Source organism: Salmo trutta, chromosome 23 (assembly GCF_901001165.1).
Source record: "Salmo trutta chromosome 23, fSalTru1.1, whole genome shotgun sequence".
NCBI lineage: Eukaryota > Metazoa > Chordata > Actinopteri > Salmoniformes > Salmonidae > Salmo > Salmo trutta.
Window position 1 is genome coordinate 41,143,999 of NC_042979.1, and position 14,681 is coordinate 41,158,679.

Below are 14,681 nucleotides of genomic sequence, written 5' to 3' on the forward strand. Positions count from 1 at the left end.
GACTGTTTTTTTTACCTGAAAATCACAGGAGAATACACTACCAGGGTTAGTTCACAAGGAAACACATTGTTAGCAAGGCTTATGGGTCTATGTCTTTCATAGACAGGATGGGAAACAACAGTATGCTATCCACAGCATGCTACCCACAGTGTTACCCACAGTATGCTACCCACAGTATGCTACCCACCCGGATAGAGACCGTCAGAGATATGTATCGGGGATAGGGCACACGCCAGTGCCAATGTGGCTTGCGAAAGTGCAAAGACATGAACACACACAAAGAGAGAGATAGAGAGACTAACACTGCCTCTCACCACCACAGCTACAGACAAACACTGCCTCTCATCACCAAACTACAGAATAACACTGCCTCTCACCACCACAGCTACAGAATAACACTGCCTCTCACCACCCCAGCTACAGAATAACACTGCCTCACCACCCCAGCTACAGAATAACACTGCCTCTCACCACCACAGCTACAGAATAACACTGCCTCTCACCACCCCAGCTACAGAATAACACTGCCTCTCACCACCCCAGCTACAGAATAACACTGCCTCTCACCACCCCAGCTACAGAATAACACTGCCTCTCACCACCACAGCTACAGAATAACACTGCCTCTCACCACCTCAGCTACAGAATAACACTGCCTCTCACCACCCCAGCTACAGAATAACACTGCCTCACCACCCCAGCTACAGAATAACACTGCCTCTCACCACCCCAGCTACAGAATAACACTGCCTCACCACCCCAGCTACAGAATAACACTGCCTCTCACCACCCCAGCTACAGAATAACACTGCCTCTCACCATCCCAGCTACAGAATAACACTGCCTCTCACCACCCCAGCTACAGAATAACACTGCCTCTCACCATCCCAGCTACAGAATAACACTGCCTCTCACCATCCCAGCTACAGAATAACACTGCCTCTCACCACCTCAGCTACAGAATAACACTGCCTCTCACCATCCCAGCTACAGAATAACACTGCCTCTCACCATCCCAGCTACAGAATAACACTGCCTCTCACCACCCCAGCTACAGAATAACACTGCCTCTCACCACCCCAGCTACAGAATAACACTGCCTCTCACCACCCCAGCTAGAGAATAACACTGCCTCTCACCACCCCAGCTACAGAATAACACTGCCTCTCACCACCCCAGCTACAGAATAACACTGCCTCTCACCACCCCAGCTACAGAATAACACTGCCTCTCACCACCCCAGCTACGGAATAACACTGCCTCTCACCACCCCAGCTACAGACAAACACTGCCTCTCACCACCCCAGCTACGGAATAACACTGCCTCTCACCACCCCAGCTACAGAATAACACTGCCTCTCACCACCCCAGCTACAGAATAACACTGCCTCTCACCACCCCAGCTACAGAATAACACTGTCTCTCACCACCCCAGCTACAGAATAACACTGCCTCTCACCACCACAGCTACAGAATAACACTGCCTCTCACCATCCCAGCTACAGAATAACACTGCCTCTCACCACCCCAGCTACAGAATAACACTGCCTCTCACCACCCCAGCTACAGAATAACACTGCCTCTCACCATCACAGCTACAGAATAACACTGCCTCTCACCACCCCAGCTACAGAATAACACTGCCTCTCACCACCTCAGCTACAGAATAACACTGCCTCTCACCACCCCAGCTACGGAATAACACTGCCTCTCACCACCCCAGCTACAGAATAACACTGCCTCTCACCATCACAGCTACAGAATAACACTGCCTCTCACCACCTCAGCTACAGAATAACACTGCCTCTCACCACCCCAGCTACAGAATAACACTGCCTCTCACCACCCCAGCTACAGAATAACACTGCCTCTCACCACCTCAGCTACAGAATAACACTGCCTCTCACCACCCCAGCTACAGAATAACACTGCCTCTCACCACCCCAGCTACAGAATAACACTGCCTCTCACCACCTCAGCTACAGAATAACACTGCCTCTCACCACCCCAGCTACGGAATAACACTGCCTCTCACCACCACAGCTACAGAATAACACTGCCTCTCACCACCCCAGCTACAGAATAACACTGCCTCTCACCACCACAGCTACAGAATAACACTGCCTCTCACCACCACAGCTACAGAATAACACTGCCTCTCACCACCCCAGCTACAGAATAACACTGCCTCTCACCACCACAGCTACAGAATAACACTGCCTCTCACCACCACAGCTACAGAATAACACTGCCTCTCACCACCCCAGCTACAGAATAACACTGCCTCTCACCACCCCAGCTACAGAATAACACTGCCTCTCACCACCACAGCTACAGAATAACACTGCCTCTCACCACCCCAGCTACAGAATAACACTGCCTCTCACCACCCCAGCTACAGAATAACACTGCCTCTCACCACCCCAGCTACAGAATAACACTGCCTCTCACCACCCCAGCTACAGAATAACACTGCCTCTCACCACCACAGCTACAGAATATCACTGCCTCTCACCACCCCAGCTACAGAATAACACTGCCTCTCACCACCCCAGCTACAGACAAACACTGCCTCTCACCACCCCAGCTACAGAATAACACTGCCTCTCACCACCCCAGCTACAGAATAACACTTTGAAGATCTCCGTCTCCTGTGTGTCCCAAATGGCAGGCTTATTTCTACCGAGTGCACTACTTTTTACGAGTCCCTTTTCAAAAGTATTGAACTTTATAGGAAATAGGGTGCATTTTGGGACGCAACTTCAGTTACTGAGAATGGGAAGTGCGATTAAAAACTGGCTGTGAGTGAAAGCAGATGCTCCACATGTTTCCTTCCTGGCGTTGTTGAACGTAGCCCTGCGGACTAGCTGAGCGTTCACACCCCATAGGGCCTGCGTCACGACAGAGCTCTGCCTGCGTCAATTTCCCCCCCCCCCCCCCCCCCGAGGAGAGGAGAAACACTCCCTACTGGAAGAGAAACCCTTGTTTCTTTGTGTTTAATAGTTTTAGATTTAGGATTCAAATGTTTTGAATCAGTTAAGGTAGTGTAAAAGCAAATTGTTCAAAGATTTCTTGGGCCCAGCATCCTGATCAAATTATAAAAAGCGTTTAAGACATTTAAATCGACAGCATTCACAATATGTGGATGAGAAAAATACTGAGTTGATGAAACTTAACCAAGTTAGGTTTGCCACTCCAAACTAGAGCTGTGTAATATAATGTAATATAATGTAACGTAGGCCTGCACCATCTACCAGCCTGTCCTACTACGCTATTATCATGTGCTGAATAAATGAAAATGTGGCTGTAATGCTGTGTCTCAATTATTCCTATAAACCCATTTAGACCTGAACCCTGATGTCTTGACGCATGTACAGCATCTTTCATCAGGGCCGAGGTACAGTCCCAGGGGGCGCTAAATTTAGACCCTCATTCATCATGGTTAGCCGTATTCTCCTGCTACATAGTAATACGCAAGTTACATCCCCTTTTCATGAGGAGTAATGGGTTTTGTCATATGTATATACATTCCTCGGATTGCTGCTAACATTGAAGTTGTGTTGCATAATTTAATGCTTACTTCCTGGTTAGCATTTACATTTACGTCATGTAGCAGACGCTCTTATCCAGAGCGACTTACAAATTGGTGCATTCACCTTATATCCTCAACAGGCTTATCAAAGACATATGCTCCATGGTTTAACATTGTGGTTTTATGTACTACATCTAATGTATTTGAAACATCTCAAAGCATATGAACATAATTCATACAATTTTATCTGTTTCAAGTTTTTATTTTGTGTTACTGATTTGCGTAATTGATGCATCTAATCAAAACCCGTAAAATATCATGATCAAAGAAAATGTTCGACTTACTGGCTGTTACATCAGTTTGTAGTGAGCATGTTCAATTTGGCCAGCACCCATGTGTCATCAACCTTAAAAGGTTTCCAGGTCATTAAAGGTACGGTACGATATTAGCCCAACCCTAGCTAGCTAGGGCATGTCTGATGTAGTCAGGAAATGTCATAGAGACCTTGTCATAGAGCCAACAGTACAGTCCATCTCTATCTGTGTAACTATCACACCAAAGCTCGCTTTAGAAATGACAGACAGATCTCTTTACTCTCTACATTATGTATACTTTTTCAGTCCTCATCTTCAAAAGTATTAATAGCTGAGTTTCTAGGAAAGTAATAAAATATGTATGTATAATATTAGTCATATTTAAATCGTATGGATTTACATGACATTTTCTTCTCCAATGTAGACATTAAAAAGGGGTTAGAATATTATCATGAAAGTAGATCGAAAGCCCGAAAACAAAAGCATAAAGTCCATGGTACAAAGTCCATGGTACAAAGTCCATGGTATAAAGTCCATGGTACAAAGTCCATGGTACAAAGTCCATGGTACAAAGTCCATGGTACAAAGTCCATGGTACAAAGTCCATGGTATAAAGTCCATGGTACAAAGTCCATGGTACAAAGTCCATGGTATAAAGTCCATGGTACAAAGTCCATGGTACAAAGTCCATGGTACAAAGTCCATGGTACAAAGTCCATGGTACAAAGTCCATGGTACAAAGTGCATGGTATAAAGTGCATGGTATAAAGTCCATGGTACATAGTCCATGGTTTAAAGTCCATGGTTTAAAGTCCATGGTACAAAGTCCATGGTTCAAAGTCCATGGTACAAAGTGCATGGTATAAAGTGCATGGTATAAAGTGCATGGTATAAAGTCCATGGTATAAAGTCCATGGTACAAAGTCCATGGTACAAAGTGCATGGTATAAAGTGCATGGTATAAAGTGCATGGTACAAAGTCCATGGTACAAAGTCCATGGTACAAAGTCCATGGTACAAAGTCCATGGTACAAAGTGCATGGTATAAAGTCCATGGTATAAAGTCCATGGTATAAAGTCCATGGTATAAAGTGCATGGTATAAAGTCCATGGTATAAAGTCCATGGTACAAAGTCCATGGTACAAAGTCCATGGTACAAAGTGCATGGTATAATGTCCATGGTATAAAGTGCATGTTGAAAATGGTATAGTTGTTGGTGCTATGATGCATTTAAAATCCATTCTCTGCTCGTCTTCACCTCTACAGTCTGGCAACCCTCTCACCGTCATTACCGCGTCATTTTACAACCAAAAGGCAAACAGGCCACTGTCTCTCAGCAACAGTCATCACTAAAACACTAGCTCAATGCCAGCCACGTGAGCACAAACACTCAACACACAATTGACCTCATGGCAACCCATCTAGAAGGAAGCTTCAGACCTGTGCTAAATGTCATTCAGCTTGGCAGAAGTTGCAGAAGTGTAAACAATACAATCACATTACTATCCCCACAACCCCATACCTCAAATAGCTACATAATGAATTCAATTCCAAAGCCGAAATCCCATTTTTGGGAAAACTGACACATTGAATACGGTTAAGCTGAGGATACAACATTTTATTTCTAAGTATAAATTGAGCAGAGTAATGTGTAAACATTAAGTGAAATGAATGTACCACTAAGTGAAATTAAATCAGAAACTTTCATAGCTCGACAGTTGGCATGGTGTCACATGTGAAAGTAGAGCCCAACAGCAGGGTTGCTGAGTTACTGAGGCAGGTGGCAAGGTGGGAAATTGAACGGAAACAGACTACAATCTGCCATTAACAACATTTGGTCCAGGTTATTTCTCCATGTCAACATTGTGTTTCTGTGGAGGTCATACTCTTGAGTATACAAAACATTAAGAACACCTGCTCTTTCCATGACAGACTGACCAGGTGAATCCAGGTGAAAGCTATGATCCCTTATTAATGTCACTTGTTAAATCCACTTCAATCAGTGTAGATGAAGGGGAGGGACACTGATGCCGGTGTCATAACCAGCCATAAAATAACGCAACATATGTCACAACAGGTGTAAATATATTGGTCATGACAGTGGTATGACCATATTATAACATGTTATGACAAGTTATGTCAGCTTTTATGACATTATTATGACTGTGGCATAACATGTTATGACACTGGGTGTAAAGTAGTGTTACCAAAGATTTAAGTGCCTTTGAACGGTGTATGGTAGTAGGTGCCAGGTGCACTGGTTTGTGTCAAGAACTGCAATGCTGCTGGGTTTTTCACATTCAACAGTTTCCCGTGTGTATCAAGAATGGTTCACCACCCAAAGGCCATCCAGCCAACTTGACACAACTGTGGGAAGCATTGGATTCAACATGGGACAGAAACCTTGTAGAGTCCATGCCCCGACGAATTGAGGCTGTTCTGAGGGGAAAAGGGGGGTGGGTGCAACTCAATATTAGGAAGACGTTCCTAATGTTTAGTGAACTCAGTGTATATGCATACAATAAGTAGGAACCAGAGCAGGTACACTGTACAAAGACATGATATGATCATTTGTTGTCCCTAGTGTGGCCTACAGTCCCCTAGGTTAGTGTTACACTGAAATTCACATCCATCCATCAGAAATAGACTACCTAGAATGTGCACATGTTCTGCAGCAACACATGATTGATTTGACTCATCCAGTGCCAACATGGCTGAGTAAATGAACTGATGCTCTGTTGCCAAGAGCACAGAGACATGCTGTAGTTAGCAATAACGGCTTATACCTGGCTGCCTGTCATCATATTACAGTACAAACTACATTCAAGGTGACATGAAATTGTGATTTTTTTTAAGTGTCTTCTTCTTTCACTCTATGGCCCAGCAGCTCCAGTCTCACCCCAAGTCAAACCTCCATTTTCATCTTGAGTCTAACCTTGAATCTCCCAAGCACCTCCCTGAAGACTAATTATTTTTCAATCGTAACCTAGTGCCCAACCTGGCTTTCCTAGGCCTCTTTCAGCCAGAGAGGGGAGCCACGCATGACTTCATGCCTGCTGATGCATACAAATTCCCTTTCATGTCCTAATAACTCCTCTGCCTCCGAAGGTAACGGCAGAGCAGGACAGAACAAAATTAACACTGAAGGTACCTCGTGTCAAAATTCACTTATGGACAATTGACAATTTGAAAATGTCATCACAAGAATGATTCGGAATCAGCTGTACTTGTAAGGACTGACTGTTACATTTTTTTTCTAAACAACTAAATGTATGGCATATAGGACAGACAAGTCATACAGTTCTGACTTTCAATTTTTCAGAGACAATACTAAGGCCTTTGAATATTTTCCAGACCAGGTACCACAAGTAAAAAAAGTACAAAATCATTTACTCATCAATGTTGAGTTAAGGTATTTTGGGCCATTCATATAATATGTTTTTTACCATGCTAACATCATCAAAATGTCATGAATTTTAACCACTTTTAAATGGACATACATCCATAATTTCAGCCCTCACTACATTGAATCACACATAAATGAAAAGCCCATTTCACAGCAGCGTCATAGGCAAGGGGAGCCAGGCCCACCCAATCAGATTGAGCAACAAAAATCTTTTAAAACAAATGTATGCTCTCTACTTGTCAGTGTTCCAAATGGGACATTGTCTTTTTACCTAAACATGCAAAACAAACAGATAGAATTCATAGCAAGCAGTGCACTGGAATGACGTTCACTCTGTGGGATGGGTGGCCAAAAATAACTAACTGAAAGCCACACCCCAGATAAGCCACGAATATGACTGCATTGAGGCATACAGTATGTCACTGTGGTTCTATGGCTATATGCTCCATGCCACTGCCTACTTCAGTTGTTCATTTAGCAAACAAGACAGCTCATAATCCAGTGCCTTTATCACAGGCAACACACTTTAGCAGTAATGTTCTCTCAGCCTCATGGCAAAATGTGTAGAATAGCATGAGATTAGCTATAAAATTGCAACATGTTCTTTTTGCCTTGAGGCAGAATGTGTAGAATGGCAGGCAGTTATCTATCTGTCCCCTCCCACCCAAAATAACAAATGTTTATAGAATCTGTAGGCCCACCCACCAACAGATTTCTGGCCAATCTACTGTTTCACAGACAAACGGAACTATATGTAGTCATTTACTTTAAGAGATATTTTCTTCAGACTTATATTCAGAAAATATTTAGACTGGGTTCATCCAGTGTCCATAAAAATTGATTTTGCGGGATATGCAACTATGTGCATATGTAATGAGATAGTGCCACATTTGCATATTTTAATACAATATTTCTGAAAATTGTAACACAAAAAAGTTGGATATTTGTGTCTACATTCAAAGTTGATTGTGATATGATCAAGAGGGGAAAAAAAATACCTTATTAGGGTGTTAAATTACACAATATGTCTATATAATCCTGTACATGGGGATAATACAGTTTACCCATTAGGAGACGTGATTAAAAACCAACCAATGAGGCCCCCTGCTGGGTAGAAATTAAACAACAGCTACACACAAAACAACTAGATCACCAATCATCACATTACTGATTAAAGATCTACAGCGGTAAAGACTGAAAAAGACCTATAGTGATTGTTCTCATGTTTAGGTCTTTCTTTATGTAGTGTTGTGGTGTCTCTGTTATCGTGATGTGTGTTTTGTCCTATATTTGTATTTTATTTTTAATCGCAGCACCCATCCCTGCAGGAGGCCTTTTGGTAGGCCGTCATTGTAAATAAGAATTTGTTCTTAACTGACTTGCCTAGTTAAATAAAGGTAAAAAAATATATATATATTATTTGCAAGTCATACAGTGTATTGACGTATCTAAGCAATTGCTGTGCAGTCACAACTCAGCAAACAGTGGGTTGATTCTGGTTATATGCTAACAATTTCTGCATCCCTGATCTTTAACCACAAATGAGATACAACGAGCTAGAGATTGTTGCACTATGTCTCAATTTACCATAAAATATATGGTCATGATCAGAGATCAATATCTAGCCTATACCGTACATGCTATCGCTATCTGTGGGAGAGCCTATACCGTACATGCTATCGCTATCTGTGGGAGAGCCTATACCGTACATGCTATCTCCATCTGTGGGAGAGCCTATACCGTACATGCTATCTCCATCTGTGGGAGAGCCTATACCGTACATGCTATCTCTATCTGTGGGAGAGCCTATACCGTACATACTATCTCTATCTGTGGGAGAGCCTATACCATACATACTATCTCTATCTGTGGGAGAGCCTATACCATACATGCTATCTCCATCTGTGGGAGAGCCTATACCGTACATGCTATCTCCATCAGTGGGAGAGCCTATACCGTACATGCTATCTCCATCTGTTGGAGAGCCTATACCGTACAAGCTATCTCTATCTGTGAGAGAGAGCCTATACCGTACATGCTATCTCTATCTGTGGGAGAGCCTATACCGTACATGCTATCTCCATCTGTGGGAGAGCCTATACCGTACATGCTATCTCCATCTGTTGGAGAGCCTATACCGTACATGCTATCTCTATCTGTTGGAGAGCCTATACCGTACATGCTATCTCTATCTGTGAGAGAGAGCCTATACCGTACATGCTATCTCCATCTGTGGGAGAGCCTATACCGTACATGCTGTCTCTATTTCTGGGAGAGCCTATAACAGATATTAAGGAAGAGATACAAAATCAATCAGTTCTAATACGATAAAACCAAACACAAAAATCACAGCCGTAAAAAAACAGTAACGGACAATTCTAAGAAAACAAAATTGAGTGAAAGACAATGGAGTAGTGGCAGAAAGTTCACCAGCGCTGAGTGGAGAGCTGATAGCGCATAGCGGTTTTTCCACTGATAAAAGCAATTGGTTCTGAATGGGAGATGTTTATTGCACATATCATTGTTTTCCATCCTGCGTATTTACTTTGGCAGGAGCTGTTGCCAGGTCTTACCTATCGTGTTTATCTAATATACACACGCAATTAGTGTGTGTTGACACTGAAAGACTAAATGGTACAATACCTATATATACACAGAGCTTTTTCTCACCGCCTCCCTCTATACATGGCGTGCAAACACGCATAGCCTTTTATGAACCACTGAGTGAAGCATCGTTTTATTGGTGAAGATTCAACTACAAGTGACGATGTCCAACATTAGTGGGATCTTGACAACGGATCACGTTGGATGATTTCCTGTGAGGATATGACACAATTGTAGTGATGCTTTCTTGTGTAATAGTCTATCAACTTAATTGCACAACCAAGAAATCTGAGAAATGCTCATATTCTCTAAGTCACATAACAGCGTAAATACAGTGCCTTGGGAAAGTCATCAGACCTCTTGACTTTTTTCACATTTTGTTACATTACATACATATTCAAAAATTGATTCAATAAATCCTCAGTAATCTACACACTATACCCCATAATGACAAAGCGAAAACAGGCTTTTAGAAATGTTTGCAAATGTATTACAAATGAAAAACAGAAATACCTTATTTATATAAGTATTCAGACCCTTTGCTATGAGACTCGCAATTGAGCTCAGGTGAATCCTGTTTCCATTGATCATCCTTGAGATGTTTCTACAACTTGATTGGAGTCAACCTGTGGTAAATTAAATTGATTGGACATGATTTGTAAAGGCACACACCTGTCTATATAAGGTCCCATAGTTGGCAGTGGATGTCAGAGCAAAAACCAAGCCATGAGGTCGAAGGAATTGTCCGTAGAGCACTGAGACTGGAATGTGTCAAGGCACAGATTCTCTATTCTCCGAATCACATAATGGCTGGTATTTATATGCAGGTGTGATCAACAAAGCTTAGGCATGCTAGTGAGTGGTTAAGGTAAGGTTAAGCTTAGTACAGTCCCCGTAGAAAGTATTCACACCTCTTGGCTCTTTCCACATATTGTTGTGTTACAAAGTGGGATTTAATTGAGGTGAAAATTGTCAAAGATCTACACAAAATACTCAGTAATGTCAAAGTGGGAGAAAAATTCTAAACAATTGTAAAAAAATAACCAAAAATGTCAAAATTAAACATTCATATACAGTATCTTGATTAGATAAATATTCAACTCCCTGAGTCAATACATGTTAGAATCGACTTTGGCAGCGATTACAGCTGTGAGTCTTTCTGGGTAGGTCTCCAAGAGCTTTCCACACCTGGATTGTGCAACATTTGCCCATTGTTCTTTTCCAAATTCTTTCATCTCTGTCAAATTGGTTGTTGATCATTGCTGTACAACCATTTTCAGGTCTTGCCATCGATTTTCAAGAAGATTTAAGTCAAAACTGTAACTCGGCCACTCGGGGAATATTCAGTCTTCTTGATAAGCAACTCCAGTGTAGATTTGGCATTGTGTTTTATTTTATTGTCCTGCTGAAAGGTGAATTAATCACCCAGTGTCTGGTGGAAAGCAGAAAAAACCAGGTTTCCCTCTAGGAATTTCCTTGTGCTTAGCTCCATTCCGTAAATTATTTATCCTGAAAAACCTGTCCTTAACGATTACAAGCATACCCACAACATGATGCAGTCAACACTATGCTTAACAATATGGAAAGTGTAACTCAGTAATGTCTTGTTTTGGATTTGCCCCAAACATAACACTTTGTATTGAGGACAAAAAGTTAATTGCTTTGCCACATTTTTTTGCAGTATTACTTTAGTGCCTTGTTGCAAACAAGATGCATGTTTTGGAATATTTTTATTCTGTACAGGCTTCCTTCTTTTCACTCTGTCAATTAGGTTAGTATTGTGGAGAAACTACAATGTTGTTGATTCATCCTCAGTTTTCTCCTATCACAGCCATGAAACTCCGTAACTATTTTAAAGTGAAATCCCTGAGCTGTTTCCTTCCTCTCCGGCAACTGAGTTAGGAGGGATGCCTGTATCTTTGTAGCGACTTTGTGTATTGATACACCATACAAAGGGTGGTATTCAATGTCATCATTTTTTTACCAATAGGTGCCGTTCTTTGCGAGGCATTGGAAAACCTCCCTGGTCTTTGTGGTTGAATCTGTGCTTGAAATTCACTGATCAACTGAGGGACCTTACAGATAATTGTATTTGTGGGGTACAGAGATTAGGTAGTCATTCAAAAATCATGTTAAACACCATTAGTGAGTCCATGTTAAGCACATTTTTACTCCTGAACTTACATAGGCATGCCATAACAAAGGGTTGAAAATGTATTGACTGAAGACATTTCAGCTATTCATTTTTAATGAAGTTGTAAAAATTTCAAAAAACATAATTCCCCTTTTACATTATGGGGTAGGCCAGTGACCAATAAAATCTAAATGTAGATGTTTTAAATTCAGTCAAGTGTTGTGAATACTTTCTGAAGGCACTGTAAGTGGTTTTAAGGTTACCAAAGCCGATTCGCCTTAGGGTAAGGTTATGTTTATGCTAGTGAGTTGTTAAGATAAGGGTTGGGAGTTTAGACAACATGCCACAATACATATAGTGAATCGCAATAAAATTGCAGTATCGAATCACAATACATATAGAATCAGCTCCTAAGTATGGTGATAATATCGTATCGTGAGGCCCCTGGACATTCTGAGCCCTAGATAACAGTCTGGAATGATTCTCCATTATTTTAGGACATATTGTTACAAAAAAAATTACATAATTACATGTGCTGAAGGTTACTTTAGTAACACACTTTTGTCTTCCACATCAAGCTTAAATAAGGTGTCAACGTCTACGTCAACTTCTCAATACATCAGACCTGGATTCAAATAGATGTGTATTTGGGTATTTGTTATTTAAACACTTTTCTGTGTATTTCAGTATTTTCAAATAATGAGATCCAAATCAACTACTTCTATTGGAAGTATTTGATAATATACAAATGTTCTGTAAAGAGCTTACTATTTGAAAGTATCTTCAAATACTTATTTCAAATACTATTTTCAAATACCTGGGTTAAATACATTTTGAGTGTATTCAAGTCAGTGTATTTGAGTATTTTCAAATACTTCAAGTGTATTTCCAAATAAATTCCAATATTCAACTGCTTGTCTTTCCCCCCCCCCAAAAAAATATTTAAATACTAACTTCCAAATGTCTTTGAAAGTATTTGAAATACCCTAAATAGTATTTGAACCTATTAATTCTTGTTTATAGTATTTCTTAGAAACAGCAAACTGAAGGTGACATCGCTGGCCCATAAAGTGTTGGCTTTACAGTCCTCCTCCTCCAGTGTGTTCTAACTGTCTGAGAATGAGAAGGTGTGGAAAAAGCTATTAGGGCCAAACCACCTCAAAGGCAATACCGGTCACAGCAAGGCGGCATTCCAAATGGCACCCTATTCCCTATTTAGTGTATTACTTTCGACCAGGGGCCATAGGAATCTGGTCAAAAGTAGTGCACTATGTAGGGAATAGGGTGTCATTTGGGATACGCCCTATTGGGGTTTGCAGGGAAACCATGTTGCCATGGGAAACAAAAACATTACAAGAGCATCTCTCGTCGATCAAACATGAGACAGAACCAGAGCCAGCTTGTCCTTAATTTCATTTTCCTTGTGCTAAATGGCAGGATACACAGCAGAGACTGAACTGCCAGGTAGGGTGTTATAAGGAGTTCACCTACATTTGTAGCTCTCAGTCCTGGTGGAGAACCCCTGTGTAAGCAGGTTTTTATTCTGAGCTTCATGTTAAATCATGATGAATTCATGTGTTATTAACAAACTAATCTGATAATATCACATTAATTGAGCATGATGAAGCTTATGCTGGAGTACATGCAAACTGTAAAAAATGTTGAATAGTCTTATCTGTCTAGACTCTAGACTAGACAGCTGGGTTCCCTCCCACAATGTTAACAGTGTTCCAGTATACACATTTGTACAACGACCAGTATCAGTTGGGCAGAGGAAGAGGCGGAAATGGGACGAGTGCAAGAAATCTGTCTAGAACCTTATCCGTTAATGTCTTGCCATAAACATTCCCAACGGACACAACATTGGTAGCTAGCTAGATGGAGCTTGGAGAGGATATTTTCAATGAGTGTATTTGACAGTGAGTAGTTTGCATGCGGTATGATGTCAGCGTAACACATTTACAACCATTAACTGTCTGTGGCTAAAATTAGCCAAGCTATCTGCCTCCGCATTGTGTCCGCTTCTGTCATGTTCCAGAGGAGATTATTCTTCATGAGTAGGGGATTATTCTTCATGAGTACAATTCCCGCCCACATTTTAAGCTCCACCTACCCAAACTTGTGATTTGTTGGGAGAGTTGTCTGTCTGAAGAGCACCCTCCCTAATGTTTACCCCCTACACTGTCGAAGTGGCCAAGAAAATTCTACATGATCCCCAGACCTAATGCTGCTGCCCTGCGTCTGGGATTTCCGAAGGTCTGCTGAATTTCTCATCTCATAAAGACTAACATATGAATGAATCTGCTGTAAGTGGATGAGGATGAGAGCGCTTTACCTCAGAGCGACATCATACATACACAAAGAGTTCACTGAATGAACATCTGAGCAATGGGTTGGATGAATGCACCGACGCACCGCTCACCGCAGCCGGGACTTTCATATTGAAATGAAGCCATGCTGTTGAGTGCAAAGCTACAAAAGACCTTTGGACTCGTCCATCTCTTATTCTGTGTTTGAAATTAATAGAGAGAGAGAGAATCAGCTTGTATTCACACCAGCACATCCCTGACGTGCACTAGACCTGGGAATATATTGTAAAATATGGAGAATAGTAGTCATTTTCCAAATGGGAATTATGTAATGGCAAAGGTGAATAAATCTGTCAGAATTCAGAAATGAGAACTATACAT

The 14,681-nt window shown here is 41.5% G+C and overlaps 1 pseudogene; it reads right to left on the reverse strand.

The window, feature by feature from the left end:
• Window positions 1–14,681, reverse strand: part of LOC115160068 (cAMP-specific 3',5'-cyclic phosphodiesterase 4D-like) — a 359,418-nt pseudogene that overhangs the window by 174,776 nt on the left and 169,961 nt on the right.